Source organism: Corvus cornix, chromosome 1 (assembly GCF_000738735.6).
Source record: "Corvus cornix cornix isolate S_Up_H32 chromosome 1, ASM73873v5, whole genome shotgun sequence".
In the NCBI taxonomy this organism is placed as follows: Eukaryota; Metazoa; Chordata; class Aves; order Passeriformes; family Corvidae; genus Corvus; species Corvus cornix.
In genome coordinates, this window is record NC_046332.1 from 54,057,229 (window position 1) to 54,073,781 (window position 16,553).

Here is a 16,553-nt window from a genome sequence, read left to right on the forward strand (position 1 = left end):
AAAATGAATCCCGGCCGCAGGAAGACCCCACTGGGAAACCTGCGGGAAACGGACACGGCGCCCCGTAGCATGGACGGCAGGACAGGCGGTGATAAAGGACTCCTCCAGTAGCCAGAGGTGATGGAAATGGAAAGTCCAAAACTCCCCCAAGCACACACGTTTCAGTTTCAGCGGAGCGGTATGGAAATGACTGTCATTCACTACCAGGTCCTGAAGGGTTTTCTGACTTTTTGGGGAGTCAGAAGTTACGTTTCGAAGCGGTGTCATTGTCGTTTCTGTCTTTACATATTTCCTACACACGGGAAAGTTTCCATCCGAGCAACTTGAACATTTTACAGTAACCACTCTTTTCCCCGGAAGGCAAAACCAGCCTAGGAAGCAGATCTGCAGCAGGCTGTCAACTGCTCTTCGCCTCGCTTCACCTGACCAAGAGGTGATGATAGGGACGGCTGCAGTTCCGGGACCCCCCGGCCCCTGGTTCCACCACCGCCTCGCTGGGAACTGCCCCGGGACCAGAATCGGGCCCCTCAGCAGCTCGGCATCTTCCCCGGACGAGGAAACAACCCAGAAGCAGCAGCTAACTCAACTATAAAAGGTTTCATTTGGAGCGGGGGGAGCGGGGGAGAAGAACCTAAACAGTCGTTGCTGCTTTTTCGATTTTTTTTTTTTTTTTAATAGCGGTATTCCAGCTTTTCCCGACTCTCTGAACTTCTTTGCTAAATTGTACCGTTTGACCTTCAGCTAAAAAGACGTGATCCTTCGCTTTTTTTTACATGTTAAATAACTCCTGATGTGCCGAGAGAAATAAATGTACCACCAGACACCCAACGTGCCGACTATTTGCATTTGGTATTTTTAACGACGAGATCCAAAATCACATAATTTAATTATGCCAAATAGGAAGATAACATAGTCGTCTGTGGAGCTCAAAGTACCTGAATTTACACCCAAGTCTGTGCAAAGTTTGGCAAGAGACGAAACCCCGCCCCAATGCCGCTGGGGCGGGAGAGGGACAGGGGGACACATTAAAGTGTGAGCTTGAGGACATCTCTGCAGAAAACGGTGTTCGAAAATGGGACGCTGAGAAAGCTGACATCGAGGGGATGAGCGGGATGCTGAGCCTGGCACGAAAGCGAGCCGTTACACAGATATTTTGTTATCATCAGAGAAATCTTTGGACTGGGGAACGAAAAGGAGTGAGAAACTTAACGTTTGCAGAAGGGAGAAGTGATGTCCCCGTGCCCATGGTCCCGGTGCCCGGCAGCCCCTCTCCGGCCAGAGGCGGCTAGGCAGCCATGTGGGGGGCGGGGAGCATTTATGAAATTACACCCCCTGCTCCTGGCCACAGCTCGGAAATAACGGAAGTTTCGGGCACGGGAAAAAAAAAAAAAAAAGGTAAAAAGAAAAAAAAAAAAGGAAAAGGTAAGTGCTCGCTCGTCCAAACCCAGGTTACTGCATTTCTTTTGCTAAGCGTTGTCATTTTTTGCTGTATATATCGTCCCGCCAATCAGTCGTGACGAGAACGTTTTAAAGCCCCCACTAATTTACAAAGAACAAAGACACTTTCCAGCTACTCTAGGAAAGAAAAAGAAGAAAGGAGGGAGAAAAAAAAAAAAACACCAAACCTCGACTCAATTGAAAATAACGATTTTGCTCTTGGACGGCTACCAGCTTTTTGCTCTCACCGTCCCGGGACTTTGATTTAACCTCAGTAACATCCTGAAAGGCTACAGTCACTTTGCATACATTGCATCGTACCTTTTCGGTCCCGCAATAGAGAGCAGTACCGAGCTGACGGCAGGCTCTCCAGAAAGGTACTTTTTTCGGTAAAAGAAACGTGATGAGGCGCACGGGGTTAAATTAAACCTCGCAGATAAATATCGCCAGGCTTTAACAACCTGGTCACACACGCTGGATATCGACAACGGTGTCTGAAAAAATGATTACGAAATTACGCGGGTCTAGACACACCCAAAAAAAAAAAAATCAGACCGAAAAAAAAAGCGCCCCAAAAATCTCGGTAGAAGTAACCGGTGTTAACTGCGGCTTACTGGTCCTTCAGCTTCTCTTTGACACGCAGATCACGTCCATTCTCTCGACAGGTTTCCCAAAATCTCGCCTTTCCAGCCCATTCTGTGGGCTTGACCGTACGGAGAGCGATTTGGGGGAGCGGAGGGGGCTCTTCTGCCCGCCCTCGTCCCGCTGCTGGGCTGCCTAAGCCCTCTGGAGGCGTTTCAGCGAGGGGCAAGGGGAGGTCACCGGGTCCTGGGGCTGCCTCAGAGAGCCCGGGGAGTGCAGCCCGGGAAACACCGCAGTGCTCCCGCAGAACTCCCAAGAAAACCGCCGAGAAAGAAAGCGGGACGCCGCAGTCGCTCCCGCTTCGCTGGAAGTGCAGACGCACCGTGTCAGCCCCGGCACAGCTAAAGCCCTTCTCACTCCCTCTTCCTTCGCATCTCACTCCTCCCCAGCTATATCTGGAGCTTTTATTGTTGGGCTTGGAATTTCAGTGTTTTGGTTTGGGTGCTTTTTTTCACTTTTTCCTCCCTTAAGCGCAAATATCTTCTCCCCCCTGCCTTTGACATTTGGGGCTTGTGAGCAAGAAGAGCTCTCTCTTTCCATGACACCACGGGGGAATTTTAGGGGTTCTTTGAAAAATTAACAATCAGGCAGGCGAAGGCGTTGACTTTATTTGGTAGTGGTTGGCAGCACCCGCCGAGCGCAGAGACGGAGGTGGCTGAGCGACAGTGGCTCATCCCCACGGTGAGGCAGCAAGGACGTCCTCCCGTGTCCAGCTGCAAACCCATCTGCTGGGAAACGGGGCTTGGGGAGGTACCACCACCACACCGTGAAACAACTCTTCCCTGACACCCAAAATCACAGGAGGCATTTTCCTGCCCCCCTCCCAACTTAGGGGCACTGGGAGCTGCTTTCAGTCTCTGTCTCCGAATTTCGCTGGTTTCTTAAGAGGGGACGCTGAACTATCACTCTTGCAAGAAACTCACAGCTGCTAACAAGTTGTTAGTAAAGAGCATTGAATCAACTCTCTATCATTGCTGTGAGATTTTCTTTTAAAAAATAAATAAAGGAAATCAGATTTTTCTGTCCCATTATTAAATGCAGTGAGTTGCCGTACTCGACCAATAAAACCCTAAAAGTTTATAAAAATATATCAGTAATAATGACAATAATACCAAAAGCAGCGCTCGAAGTGGTGTGCAAACACGGTAAACGCCTGACCGGAAAACCAAGGCGTTTGGAGCTAAGTTTTGTCGTTTCAGTTCTCCTGCTGGTGGCAACGACGTGTCGATAAACAAAAAGTGAGAACTGAGGGGGAACAGCGGGGGGCAAGGGAGAGGCGGCAAGTGCGTGTTTCCAAAGGCGGAGTTTTCTGAGATCATTTCATCTCGAGTATTTCGTCATTTTGAATATCAAAGAAAGCTGACTGGATGATTTTCCCCGTCCCTCGCCTGGCCGGGGTGATGCGGTACCTTCGCGCTCAGATTACTTTAATCAAGATGTTAAAACATTCTGGGTTTTTCCAATGACTCTGACCGTGGGTTTAACAAACGCTCGGAGCAACTGTCCGAGCTCGCTGCAAACTGGATTCAACTATGAATCTTGACAGTGTGGACATTCGGAGTTTAATCGTTGCTACTTTTACTTTACATTACAGAAGAAATATGGGAAGTTGTTTGGTAAGTTTTTGATTGGAACTTCAGAGTCTCCTTCTCTACCGTAAGAGCAAAGCAGTGTGCAACATGTAGTAACTTTTTCCTATAAGGAATCTATATCCCGGCGCAGAAAACTATCAGTATCCCTTCGGAAAATAAAGCACGGCTTTTAAAAACTTGGGAGAAAGACCTTGTCCTCCGCTTAAGATCTTTCCCCCTCACAAATCAGTCGATTAAACCAGCGCTGAGGCAGGCAAGTTGCTCTGTCCGCAAACCTGGGAGGGGAAAAAAAAAAAAAAAAAAAGCCGAGGACGCATTCCTTAGAGCAGAAGTGAAACCGTCTCGATCCAGGCGAGTTTGTTTGTAAACCCGGGAAGCAGCGAGCCCGGGCGGCGGCGGGGGGGCGGCTCCGCCCAAGGGGTGCGGGGTGCTCGGCGGCGGCAGGACCCGCCGGGGCTGGGGCTGAAGCTGCTGACTCAGAACAGCAATGTAGGTCATAACGAGTTTCCTTAAGTTACCTAAGTTCCAACAATTCAGCTTTTCTTTAGAGACTTCCAAAGTGCTGTTGCAACATTTCTGAACGCCGTGGCTTCTGCTGAAGCTCAGCCGCCGGCTCCGAGCCACCGGGCTGCGGCGGGGCAGCGCCCGGGGCGGGCATACCCGCGTCGGTACTTATGCCTTTTACATCTCGCTTTTATCATCCCATTTCCACCACAACCCTATTTCTTTTTCTTTACTCTTTTCTCTCAGAATGATTAAAAAAAAAAAAAAAAAGGTGCCAATGCGTCGCACTACTTTTTCAGAACAGAAGCGAGAGAATTGCCTACCTACCTACTCTCTACTCACTTCAGTTCTTTCCAGGAAGGCTTATTCACGGTTCACAGTTTGGATCTGTCCTTTATTTCCACTATTTACTACTTTCCACCACCAGTCAATTTGTACAGCATCAGTTAAAAGGCTGTTAAAAGAGCTCGCTTGTGCCATGGGTTTTGTATGCAAAAAACCAATCCGATACTCAACACCGTCCGTCTTCGAACTAGGTAGTTTTCGTTATTTTCTTTTTTTCCCCCCCTTTATTATTTTCTTCTCTCTCTCTCTCTTTTTTTTTTTTTTTTTTTTTTTTTCCCACCCACAGCAGAATGGGCAAAGAGTAGCCGCAGTCCCCATGGAGAGCCCACGGAAGATGAGCAAGTATCGTGTTCTGTCACAAGAGCAGCGATGTGGGACGGAGATCTGGCGGCGAAGTTGTAGAGGAGAGGAAAGCCCGGCATAATGGGACGCTTCAAGAAAGGCACCACACTAATAACGGAATCTATTTTATTCTCTCGGAGCTTTCTTCAGGCATTACCTGCGCTTGCCCCTCCGCAGGGAGCTCCCCCGCAAGCAGAGACCGTGCATGGGCTGGGGCGGGGCAGGAGGGGGAGAGTTCCGAGGGAATAGTACTCTCCCCTAGAAAAATCATCATCGCGAAGGCATCTGTTGTCCGAAGCATAACTAAGGGGAGAACTCATCCGCCCATAGAACTCAAGAAAACAAGGAGCGGTGAAAAAAAACCCCAAACGTCGCCCTGTTCGACGGCTGTGTTTCTGCTGGACGCACGAATCGCCCGCGGGTTCATCACGGGTATTTTTAGGGCGATCACACAACTGGTGTCACGGTCACGCACATCTCCAGCCTCCCTCCTTCCTTCCAGCTCCTCTCTAACCCCGCGGTGACACTCCACCGGCCTGTGATAGCAACGGAGGATTTTCCCGTCTAAACATAGAAAGATTTGCCAACCGAGCAGGAGTCCCGTGGATGTTTTCCCGAGCACGTTACAAGTAGCAGCACCAGCAGCTCCACGGAGCCCAGAGGCCGAAGCCGGGAGCGCTCGGCAGGCTCGGACAAGCCCGGTCCCGGCCTCCGCCCGCCCGGGGCACAGCGGCTCTGCCTCCCGGGGCGGGAGGGACGAGCCCTCGCTCTCAAAAAAAAAAACCCAAAAAACCCCAACAACAAAAAAAATGCCCAAACCCAAAAAAACAAGTTGAAAGGAAACAAACAAAACGACGACAACAACAAAAAAGAACACACTTGTTTTGTTTTGTTTTGTTTTTTCCAGGCTTGCTACCCTGCGCCGTCCCCGCCGGCAGAAAGTTTCCGCCGTCCCGCGGCACCCGAGGGCGGTGGCCGGGGCGACCGTGGGCGTTCAGGACCGGGAGAGAAACGAGGGGTGGGCAAAGTTCGGCACCCCTTTGGGAACGCGTCCCCCCAGCCTTGGTGGCGGTGGAAGGCCCTCCTCTGGTGTTTGCAGTTTTCTTTGTTTACATTCAGTTTAGAAACATTGGCCTTCGGCCAGAAAAGCGACGGTTCCCCTTCTCTTCCCCACCTCCCTCCCCCCCCCCCCCCCCCCCCCTCCGCTTCTTCTCCGGCAGCGGAGAAAATACTTAAGTTTCACGACCCCTAGGTTTTAAAATGTTTTCTCCTCGGGTCCCCAGATTAACCCTTCGGCGCTACCTCGTAAAGAAAACGGAGCCGGGTGGCGCGTGCACCTGCCCTCGGAGCTCCCAGCCGAGAGGGTCGCAACAGGTTCTACCGGGAGATAGAAGGTACCGGCGAGCCGATCAGCGCCCAACCGAGCGGCGGGTCCCCCCCTCCCCGTGGCCCCGCCGCTCGGCTCGGCGCGCCTCGCCTCGCCGCCCGCGGGGCGGTGCTGTGCGGCGGCAGCCGGGCGGGGAAGCGGCGCGGTTCTCTCCGCCGCCGCCGCCGCCGCTGCACCGCCCGGTTCCCCCCGTGGCCGCGGCGGCTGCAGCGGCGGCGGATGGGGGAGAACGCTGAAGTCGCTTGTACTCGCCGGGCTTGTATGTCGTCGTCGTCCCCCCCCCCTCCCCCCGCCCCGCCCCTCCACCCCGATATCTTCCCCCACCACCCCTCGGCGAGGAGTAAGTGCCACCGCTCCGCCTTCTCCTTTTCGCAATGTTGACGCAATCTATAAATAGTGGAACAAAAGGACCAACTTCCTCGCAGCTTTGCTGAAACTGCACAAAAAAGGCAACCGGGGGGGGGACACACACGCGGTGATTTTTTTGATTTTATTTTTCTCCGGTTAAAAGGCGAATCCTCCTTCTCCCTTCCTCTCTCCCCTTCTCTCCCCTTCCCCCCCTCCCCCCCCCCCCCCCGCCCCTTCGCTACTGGAAGATCTTTTTTATTTTCCCTTGCTGCCTCCTATGCTGGCAACGTCCTGCGAGTGGCTATTTTGCTTTTGCACAGAGAGAAGAGCTTCCACTCTCGCCCTCTCTTCTGGCAGTAAGTACCATTTAGCTCCTGCCTTTTCGGGGAGCCCGCCTGTTCGCCTACCTGCCTGCTGCCCCAGAGAGCGGGTAGCAGAGACCGGGAGCTCCGGAGAAGCGGGGGGAGGTTTGGAGGCGGTGAGGGGACAGCGCCACGGAGCGAGAGGGGATGCGCGCAGGGGCGACGGGGCGTGGGGGACCCGTGGATTTGGCCGGGGGGCCGACCGGTGAAATAAGGTGATCGGGAGAGGGGACGGCTGCTGCCGCCCGCCGAACAAAAGCTGACGCTGATATTAAACGGGCTTTTGTTAGGGGGAAGTGAGTGTGCGTGCGTGCGTGTGTGTGTACGGGGGGGACACCCCGCCCGCAGCAAGTTGCCGTGCGGCGGAGGGCACCTCAGACTTGTTTACCGCTCGGCGCGGCGCACACTGGCGTGTTTATCCTGCACACACGGCGCGGGGCTCCCCTCCTCCCCCCAGCCCCATCCCTCCCCCGTGCCCCGGGGAGGGGAGGGATGAGCGGAGCGGGGTTTAAAGCGGGGGGTGGGGGGGTGCTCCGTCAGGAGATGCTGATACGATCACGCGTAAAACAACCACCCCCCTCTGGTTTGCAAGTCGGATCGGTGCAAGCGCAGGCAGTCACTGGCCGGAGGGAGAATTACATCATCCCCTACTCCAGTGATGCTACCTTTCGAGCCGCTACCATGCGCGCCGGGAAACAACCAGGGGCGCGCCTCACACCCCCCCGGCCGGCCCGGTGCCACCCTGGGGGCGGCGGGGGGGAGCTGGGGGGCGGGGAGGCGCGTCCCCGCGTCACTCACACACACACACGCCCGCCCGAGTGTTTACAGCGCTCACACAGGCGTATTGTGACGTCGCCTGAGTGACAGCCCGCCGCGCCAACGGGGGGGGCGCGGCCCCCCGACGCCACGGCAGAGCACGGGTGCCCCGCCCGCCCGGCCCCCCCGCGCCCCGCGGGACCGGCGCCGTGAGCGGCTCCGCGGGGCGCGGCGGCGGCGGCGGCTGCAGGGCCCCGCCGAGCCCAGGACCAAACGCTTCCAAAGTTAAATCCAACTTACACGCTGCAGTACCAGCGTGGCTTACGCGATGCCGACCAGTTTGAGTTTATGACGTTTTATGACGTTTCAAGAGCACACTGTACGCTCGAGAGGGGATCGCTCGTGAGAAAGGAGAGGTGTATTTGTAAGCGGGGTGTGTCTGTGAAGTTACACCGCTCCCTCCGGGAGCGAGCGGGGACGCAGGGGCCGGTCTCTTGCCGGGGAACATGGTCCTGATGGGACCTTGGCACAGTAGAAGCTGTCATATTGATGGCCCTGGACACTCCATTGTCCAGCGTGCACAATAAAAATATTACCTTTTTTTTTTTTTTTAAGGGATATAGATTTAAGTACCGAGGACGAAATCTGAATTTCACACATCGTATGCTTTCCCCAGTGTTACAAGTGTAATGTTATAGGGTTAGAAACTTGCTGCAATATGCTACTGTGTTGGGAAAAAGTGTCTGTGGGGTTTACCCCGTCTGTGAAAATATTGAAGCAGTACTTACCCACTGCAAAGTCAGTAAAACTGTATCACACTAAAACCAACAAAAAGTGCTTCACAAACTGATATTTGTCAAGGATTGTCTGCCAGAATGCAGCAGTGTAAAAATTATTAGCAAAACACCAGCATTTACTTGCTGCAAATTCAAGTAACCATGAAGCCCTGTTTAATAGTACACACAGTTTTTAATGTGTTAATGGTTTGGGTTTCTTCAAAGCGTATTACTTTTTTGAAGTCTGGGTGTTTCTATTTGTGCAGAAAATAGACTGAGAAGCTTTGAGCTCCTACTGTTACAAAAGTTAAAAGGAAACAAAGTTGAGCTGCTAAGTCGGCAGTCTGGAATGAGTCAATAGTATCTCCTTTGTCCTGCTAGCTTTCTCTGCTGTGGTGTATCTTTGCTCTATTTCCTCTGCAAAAGCAAATGAGCATTCCTACCCTCAGCATATTTAATAGACTTTATAGAACTCCTGGCTTCTTCATATTGTAAACTACCAGTAATATTCCAATGCATCTGCCTTTACCAGCTATATGCAACAGTTGATACCATCAATGACAGTGTGCTCACTCCTTCAACCACACACATTTTCCATTATCTATAATTAATAGAGCAAATTATTCTTGTTTTGTTGTAGTAAGCCTTCATAAGGGAACAAATATGCCTTTTTAAAGTACTCCATCATCTCTTGGGTTTTTGGTTGGTTTGATTTTGTTTAAATTAAAAAAAAATAAGAAAAATAAAAAGAAAACCAAAATGATTGGGCTGGAGACACGAAGGAGATGTAAATAACTCCCCTCTTCATTTACTTGGGGATTCCCTGGGAGTCTCAGAGGGCAAGGAGGTAACATAGCTGGCTTTTACAACAGGATGACAGGTCCTGACACAGGGTCACAGAGAATCTATGCTTGGCTAGCCCTGTGCTCCAGTTTTGTTTAGCTGGTAGCTAGTCCCTTGAGGGATCAATGTCAGCTTAAGCATGCTAACTTCTACAGGTAATGGGCTGGCCAGTGACAGAGAGTTGTGACTGGCTCCTCCAGGGCTCCCAACTTCTGCTGCACTTGGAGCTTGAGTGCTGCTGCTACTCTGCTTCTGTGGCTCTGCAGCTTGTCACAGAGAGAATTAAAGCGGCAACAGTATAAAGCAAGCCCAAACACTGCCTGTTCTCTGAAAACAAAAGGTGGCTAGATGTATTAGGTGGATTGGAAAAGCAGCTTGGGTATGCATGGCTTAAAGACTGAGGCACAGAAACTGGAACCAATTCACATCACCATGAACTAAGTTTCTGTGTACCTCAAACCCACTTTGCCCTTAAATTCTGGCCTTGAATTGGTATTAGTTTTTCCACAGATCTGTCACACTCCCAGAGATGATAAACAAATGTCAATTCAATATCCCACACATAAAGGTATTAGATATCAATATACTTTCTCTGTATTACATAAGTACATCTTAAATTAATCAATTAAGGAACAAGGTGTATATATATATATGTGTGTGTGTGTGTATGTATGTGTATGTACGTGTAGGTATATGCCCACACACATACACACCTCCTCACACTGACAGTCCTTTCTGGTTTAACTATCAAAACCCATTGGAGATTAGAGTTGGATTACTAGAGTTCAAAGGAAAGTGAATTTGTATTAACTCACCAGATATTTTAATATGTACAGTATATAGTTTTTATTCAGTTTTACGTTACAGTATGAAGGCTTTTTAAGTTTGCAAGATCAAGATAAATTTTTTTTGTTTATAAAAATAAGGCTTGTTTGTTATTAATTTATCTAATCTGCTTTTCTTTTGATACTTGAAGTCCATAAATGAAGTAATTTAGCACATGATTATCTGAATGACCCTTCCTTTCCTTTTTTCACACTTGAAAAAGATTATCAGTTAACTCCTCCTGTATTACTGTATATGTGACCAGTCTGTCTGTACCATTTGGTGTCTGATACTTTTTAATTTTTTTGTAGTCTAATTCTGTACATAAGATCCCAGGTCTTTTTTTTTTTTTTGATGCAGACCTATAATTCCTAATGATAACAAGCAGTTTTCTCTGATCACCATAAAGGCCTATGCTATGGATTTCCACTGCTTTCGTTTAAAACTCTAGACACATTTCTATCTTTTCATTTGTAAAGGGTGTTATTAACTTACATTTGGAAATTTGACTGATTCAGACAGCACAGTCTTCCTGGTTCTGCAAGCAGGCAGTTCCAGTGTTTCAGCTTTTGCACAGTAGCACTTTAACAAGCAGCAGCCATGCATAACTAACAAGACTGCAAGTCCAGTTACTGCTTTTTAGAAGCCTCTACCCAGCTCTTATATTATCCAAAATGTCTATTTTATGTTGTTGTGGCCGTATGACAATACTACTAACAGCAGGAAAGTGCCATAGTTATTTACAATGGATAAGATATACAGGGGGAGAAAAAAAGTTTTAAAAAATGGAGCCTGAGGCACAGGAAGAAAGCAGAACAGCTCCAGCTATCCTTTTATAGTAACTGGTGTTTTATGGTAAGTGGTTAAGAAGGGAAAACTCTCTCTTCCTTCCAGCTGCTAGCCAGTGATGGCATGATACGTCTAACTGAAGACTGATAGCATTCTCGGATAAACCCTTATGCAGGTTTCATTTCTAATGTCTGGAAACAAGCACTATTGCTTTCCTCAGTTCCTTCTCTTGAACCTACTTTTAGATTCTGGGTCTTACCCTCTAGCTATATTGATGGATGTCTAACAGAAGAGTTTTCAAGATTGGCATTAATGCTTCATAAAAAGTAATACATTCTTATGAATATTTTAAAGTACTGTAGTAGTTTTCATAAGTATTTTCTACACATACAGTTAGCATTCTGAATACCACATGTGTATAGATTATATTAGCTAGTGAGGGCATCACTTCAAAATAGGTACATAATGTGTACACGACATACACCTAGCACAGACTAAAAAAGTGTTCTTAGCATGGATTACAGATACAAATAAATACTTCGTAAAAGATGAATGGAAACTAGAAAATCAGTAGTAGTTCATCAGATGAGAAATATGCCTTTAGACTCCACAAAGAAGTAAAAAATAAATATGTTGAAAAGTAGGCAGCACTAGCTAGAAAAACAGAATACTGAGACCACTGTACTGTTTAAGGACCCTTAGTATCCTTATTTCTGTCTGAGTGCGGTATTGCGTGAACATCCTTTTTTATAAAACAATAAATTTCACAAAGATTCCACTGTATGGTGGTGTACTGATTGGCTGTCACAACTACTGACTAAATATTAGTTTTGATAGCCTTTCTAAGTTAAATCTATAAACTCCTATATCTGGATAACTTTTAAAACCCTACACACAAGTGAAGCTCTTAACAAAACAATTTCCTGACTTACACATTGGCCATCCTTGTTTTCAAAGATTTGTTTAGCAATTTACCTTAGTTTGCCAATTTTACTTTTATTAGTTAGACAAAAATTAGATGGTCTCTTTTGATTTGAAGCGTATTTCATCTTAGTTTTATGACACTAAGGAGAGCGATAAACACTGCAGGCTAACTGGAAGGAGTTCCACATTAGTGCAATCACTTCAGTTTCGTAACTCCTACGGATTTTTATCCCTTACAAGCAATGATTTACATACCATTGAGGGAAAATGAAAATGAGGGGGAATCTCATTATGACACTGCAAAGTGTACTTAGTTTCTCCTAATACAGACTAGATTAAACCTGGCCTATGTCACAAGAGATGTGAAGGGTGAGAGTGAAGGGTCCTTTCTCATAATAGTCATACACAATTAATGCTCTCTTCGCTCCATAGAGAAAACCAGACCCAAAATGAGAAGGAGGATATGGGCTACTGTTCTTTCACCTTCGCTCCCCACCCCCACCCTCTGAGCTGTAAAGAAAGGATCAGGTTGCACTATTTTAAAAGCTGGTGCAGTACACACACTTCCTCAGTATATTGGCAAGCAGTGGGAGAAAATCTCTCTCAGAGCTCCCTGCAGGAGCTCCTACTGCTTCATAACATCCTTTACTCAAGACTGTGACTTCTCAACAGAGTTGAGTCTTCACTAAAATGATTAAAACTTCTCCCTTAAACATACAGTATTTTTAGGGACAATCACAAATGTGCTGGTTTGGACAAATTTGGAGGAAAAAAACAACAAACAACAAGATTATTGAAATAACTTACCTTTGACACGTGGCTTTGAAAGCTTCACGCTTGACGCAAATCATAAAAATCAAACTATCACAACAGCTCAGCACTACAGGTAAAGTAGACCTGTAAATAAAATAAAAGAGAAGTTAAGAAACTTACCATAATTTCCTGAATATGCTTAAATAAACAGGATTGATTAACACATTAAAGAATACAATTGCTCTTTCATCCTACCGTCTGAGCAGATTGCTAGTTACTGTTCCTACAGATGCTTTAAGTTAAATCACACTGCCAATGTTAAATCTATACCAAAGTGGAAGATGGATGGTGTTTAGTCCAAAGTTTGGAACAGGAGTTTAAACAAGGGCCATAATCCTGTCCTTGACACAGAATTTCACCAATGGCTTTTCCATTCTAAGACAGGGACAGTTAAAACTGTCCTACATCTCACTGAATCTGAGAGATAAAATAATGCTTACAGGATGTGCCAATGCTACACATACCAGGGTTATAAAAGTTGAAAATAACCTAAGATCTGAAATTAGTGTTTAGCAACATTTTGTTTACCTGTGCATTTCTCTTTTTCAAAATATAAAATTCACAGTTCCCAAGGCAAGGTGCCTAGCTAGCAATGCCTAATGAATGTTGAAAGGCTAATCCAACTATGAAGATCTCTCTTCAGAGGAGTTCTCATGCCATATCATATCTCCACATAAAAAAAAGAAACCCAAAATTATGGTGATTGAAATTCTCACCAGTCTTCCACTCTTCACATTAGATATGAAGAGCTGCCTGGGAAAGGGCACTAAAAGCCTCATCTCTCACCCAGGGATCCTCCTGAGGGAACTGTGGAAGGAAGCCATAAGCTGCCTCCTGTTGGAAGTTTCACCTTGGGCAAGTTTCACATTGGGAGAAAAAGTCTGCACAAAGCACTGCAAAAATGCTGGGCTGAGCCAGTGGCACTCAGAGGCTAGAAGAGCTATGTCAAGTGGCCTAACAGTGAGAAGGAATAAATCCTGTTTAATCTTGCCTCAGCCACTATTACCTGAGCTCTGAGAGTTTTAAAGGAACAAAATCTCATTCCAGGCTTAAAAGAAGCTTGAGGTCTATAGATAAAAAGCTGTGTACAACAATTGTAGTTGTTAATAATGCACAATTTCAGCATGCAGACTGGGAGATATTTCATTTGAAAGCAAGAATGAAAATAATGACATGTTGTGTCATATGACGACAAATTTACAAGTAATAGCCAAACTATCCTTTTCTCATGCATAAGAGTCATCATTCTGGAGGGAGAACCTGCTGAAGATATGTAAGAGGCAGGTGAAAATGTAAGGAAAGATAAGAAGTTTAATGGAAGATGCTGATCTGGATGACTGAAGTCTTCATCAAATAAGAAAGCAGTCTCCTATTTACTTTCTGATGCTGTGTAAATGAGTGAATCAAAGCCCACACATTCTCTTGCAAATCATGTCACAAGGATTCTACATCTCTATGCCCCTGAGGTCAGGAGTGACCATGTACTGACCCCTGACAGACTCCTGCCGCCTTTCCTCTAATACACCTCCCTAACCACTTGAGCCCCTGTGAGTGCTGTACGTTGCATGCTTCATACCTTTCCTCTCTTTTATTTTAGCAATCTATACGCCACAGAAATTTCCTATAATCTTGTGTGTTTCTCTACAGCCTTTCTTGTATTGAGAACTTTCTCAATACTTAAGCAGATGTGTTAAGGAATAAGGAAAAACATAAAAAGATAAGATTATTTCAGGGAGAGACTCAGCAACTTTTCAGAAAAAGGAATAGTGTATTTCAAATAAATTAAGATTGTTTTCAACTGGAAGAGGCTCATGTTTATGAGCCCTCTGCTGAAAGGGGAGGAAACTGTAACTCTAGACAGTAGTTCAAAAGGAAGTTCTGTCCAGACCAAAAAAATTAACTTCTTCTTACAGAGTATAAAATATGTAATTAATGCTGAACTCCTGCATATGCCTTAAATACTGAACCATGAGTGTGGATTGCTCTTTAAAGTGTCCAACAGCCTTAATGCTAAAACCTATACAGGGAAATAGTTATGACCATAGCATTCACCAAGCACAAAACTGAGATATTCTTTCATTGAAACTCCTCCAGCTCTAACAAAGAGAGCATTCAAAAAAAAAAAAAAAAAAAAAAACAAAAACCACAAACCAAAAAAACAACCATTCCAACGACCACTGTAGATGCTGGACATAGACTTAGTCTTGAGCTAAAGACAGACATCTGCTAGCCAAAAGGAGTAATTCGGATAAAGGAGAGACTTTCAAGTTTCAGCCCTCTAGTTTGAACTTATCTATGTTTTCACACATCAGTAGGTTCAGTGGAGTTAGAAATATCCAGGATGTGTAATGAAAACAATCTATATCAGTGGATACAGTATGAACATGATAACGTATGTTTTCCAAGCCTAGAGCAATTGTCAAGCAATTACTATTTGTCAAGGCAACACACTTGATAGTCAGGGTCATCTAACCCTAGGTCATCTCCTTCTACCTTGTAGAGAGGCAGGTCTCAGTAACTCAGCTGCCCAGCTTTCTTCAATTTGCTCTGAACCCAAGTTGCAGATGCAGGTTTCCCTCACTGCACGCAGCCAGAGAGCTGAGGGAGGCAGTGGTGACAAGGGCTCAGCTTCTGCCCCGGGATGGCTCAAACAGGCAACAGCTGCTGGGGTTTTGTTCCGAGGGAAGGAGGGCCTGTGCGGGTCAGAGGGGACTCCTGGACAACTGATTATTAACCAGGGCTTTCTAAAGCACTTGCAAGGCCCATATTGTGTTTGTTTAGGACCCAGAACTACAAGTGCATGTTATCAGCAGACTGGGTGAATTGGTTTGTGTCTCTTGAGTTCAATTATCAATTCTAGTTCCCTTTTAAAGCAGAAAAGAGAAAAGCCTTGTCTTACACAGCCTATTTTGGTCCTTCCTTTTTATTCTTTCATTTTAAAGACCCTTATTAAATTAAATATATCCTTTTTATAAAATATGGTTCTTTTTGCTATCTAGATTGTGATTTCATGCCTGCACAATTTTTATTTAATCATCTATATAACAAACTTCTTATTCTTAATTTTTACATTTCATGATAGAAAATTTAATGGGCTTCTCTTTACCATGACTGTCTTCCAATTATAATTTATAAAAGTGTGCATGTGGATGGAAAATGGAATTCAATTAAAATGTAGCAAAAGAACCCATCTTTTTTTTTTTTTTTTGTTAAATTAAATACCTATAAATGTACATAACATGTAAGAAAAAAAAGTTATCAGAACATACCATATTGAAAATTGATTTATTCAACAAGGATGAATCACTGCAAGTTGGTGAACTTAAGTGATTGTTTCTGGTTAGCATGACCTTAAAGACTTTACAACTAGTACATCTCATCCTCTTACAGCTTTCATTCATGGACCTAATGAGAAAAAATGAAATTACCTGCTTTTTCATCTCCCAGTGGATTTTTCAATTTTGAACATACTAGTCATTAATATAAAGTAGATTAATACATTAAAAGAGAAAAAGAAATGTTATCAGAAGCTGGTTCCACATTCTGTAGGTTATAATTCCAAATGCTCTGCCAGTGACTTCCAGCCCTTCTGTTGTTTGACTTTATCTAAAACTTTGGCATAAAAAAAATGTGTGGCATGATATTTTTATTGTGTTATTTTAAAACACTACAGTAAATTTAACCTTAATACTGGCTGCCCTACTTTCATAATTAATTTTAAGTGGTCTTGTTAAAAAAATAAACTTTTAATTTAAAGAAAGCATACATAGAGAACTCATTAAACACATATTAATCGTTTCAGGAGGCCACACAAGTAACAGAAAACAGTAATTCCCTCCTTTCTCTTATAGCCATTTAGATGGTGGTA

At 45.8% G+C, this 16,553-nt stretch overlaps 2 long non-coding RNA genes across 23 annotated transcripts in view; one reads left to right on the forward strand and one right to left on the reverse strand.

Moving 5' to 3' along the window:
- The window catches only part of LOC104689955, a 90,436-nt gene that overhangs the window by 33,032 nt on the left and 40,851 nt on the right, over positions 1-16,553 (reverse strand). For all 22 annotated transcript variants that reach the window (XR_005603906.1, XR_005603904.1, XR_005603905.1 and 19 more), the window contains one exon: positions 12,680-12,769. This is a non-coding gene — a long non-coding RNA (uncharacterized LOC104689955). The remainder of the gene's footprint in view (positions 1-12,679; positions 12,770-16,553) is intronic.
- Positions 6,832-16,553, forward strand: part of LOC109144712 — a 109,644-nt gene continuing 99,922 nt past the window's right edge. The window contains exon 1 of the long non-coding RNA XR_005603912.1: positions 6,832-6,953. This is a non-coding gene — a long non-coding RNA (uncharacterized LOC109144712). The remainder of the gene's footprint in view (positions 6,954-16,553) is intronic.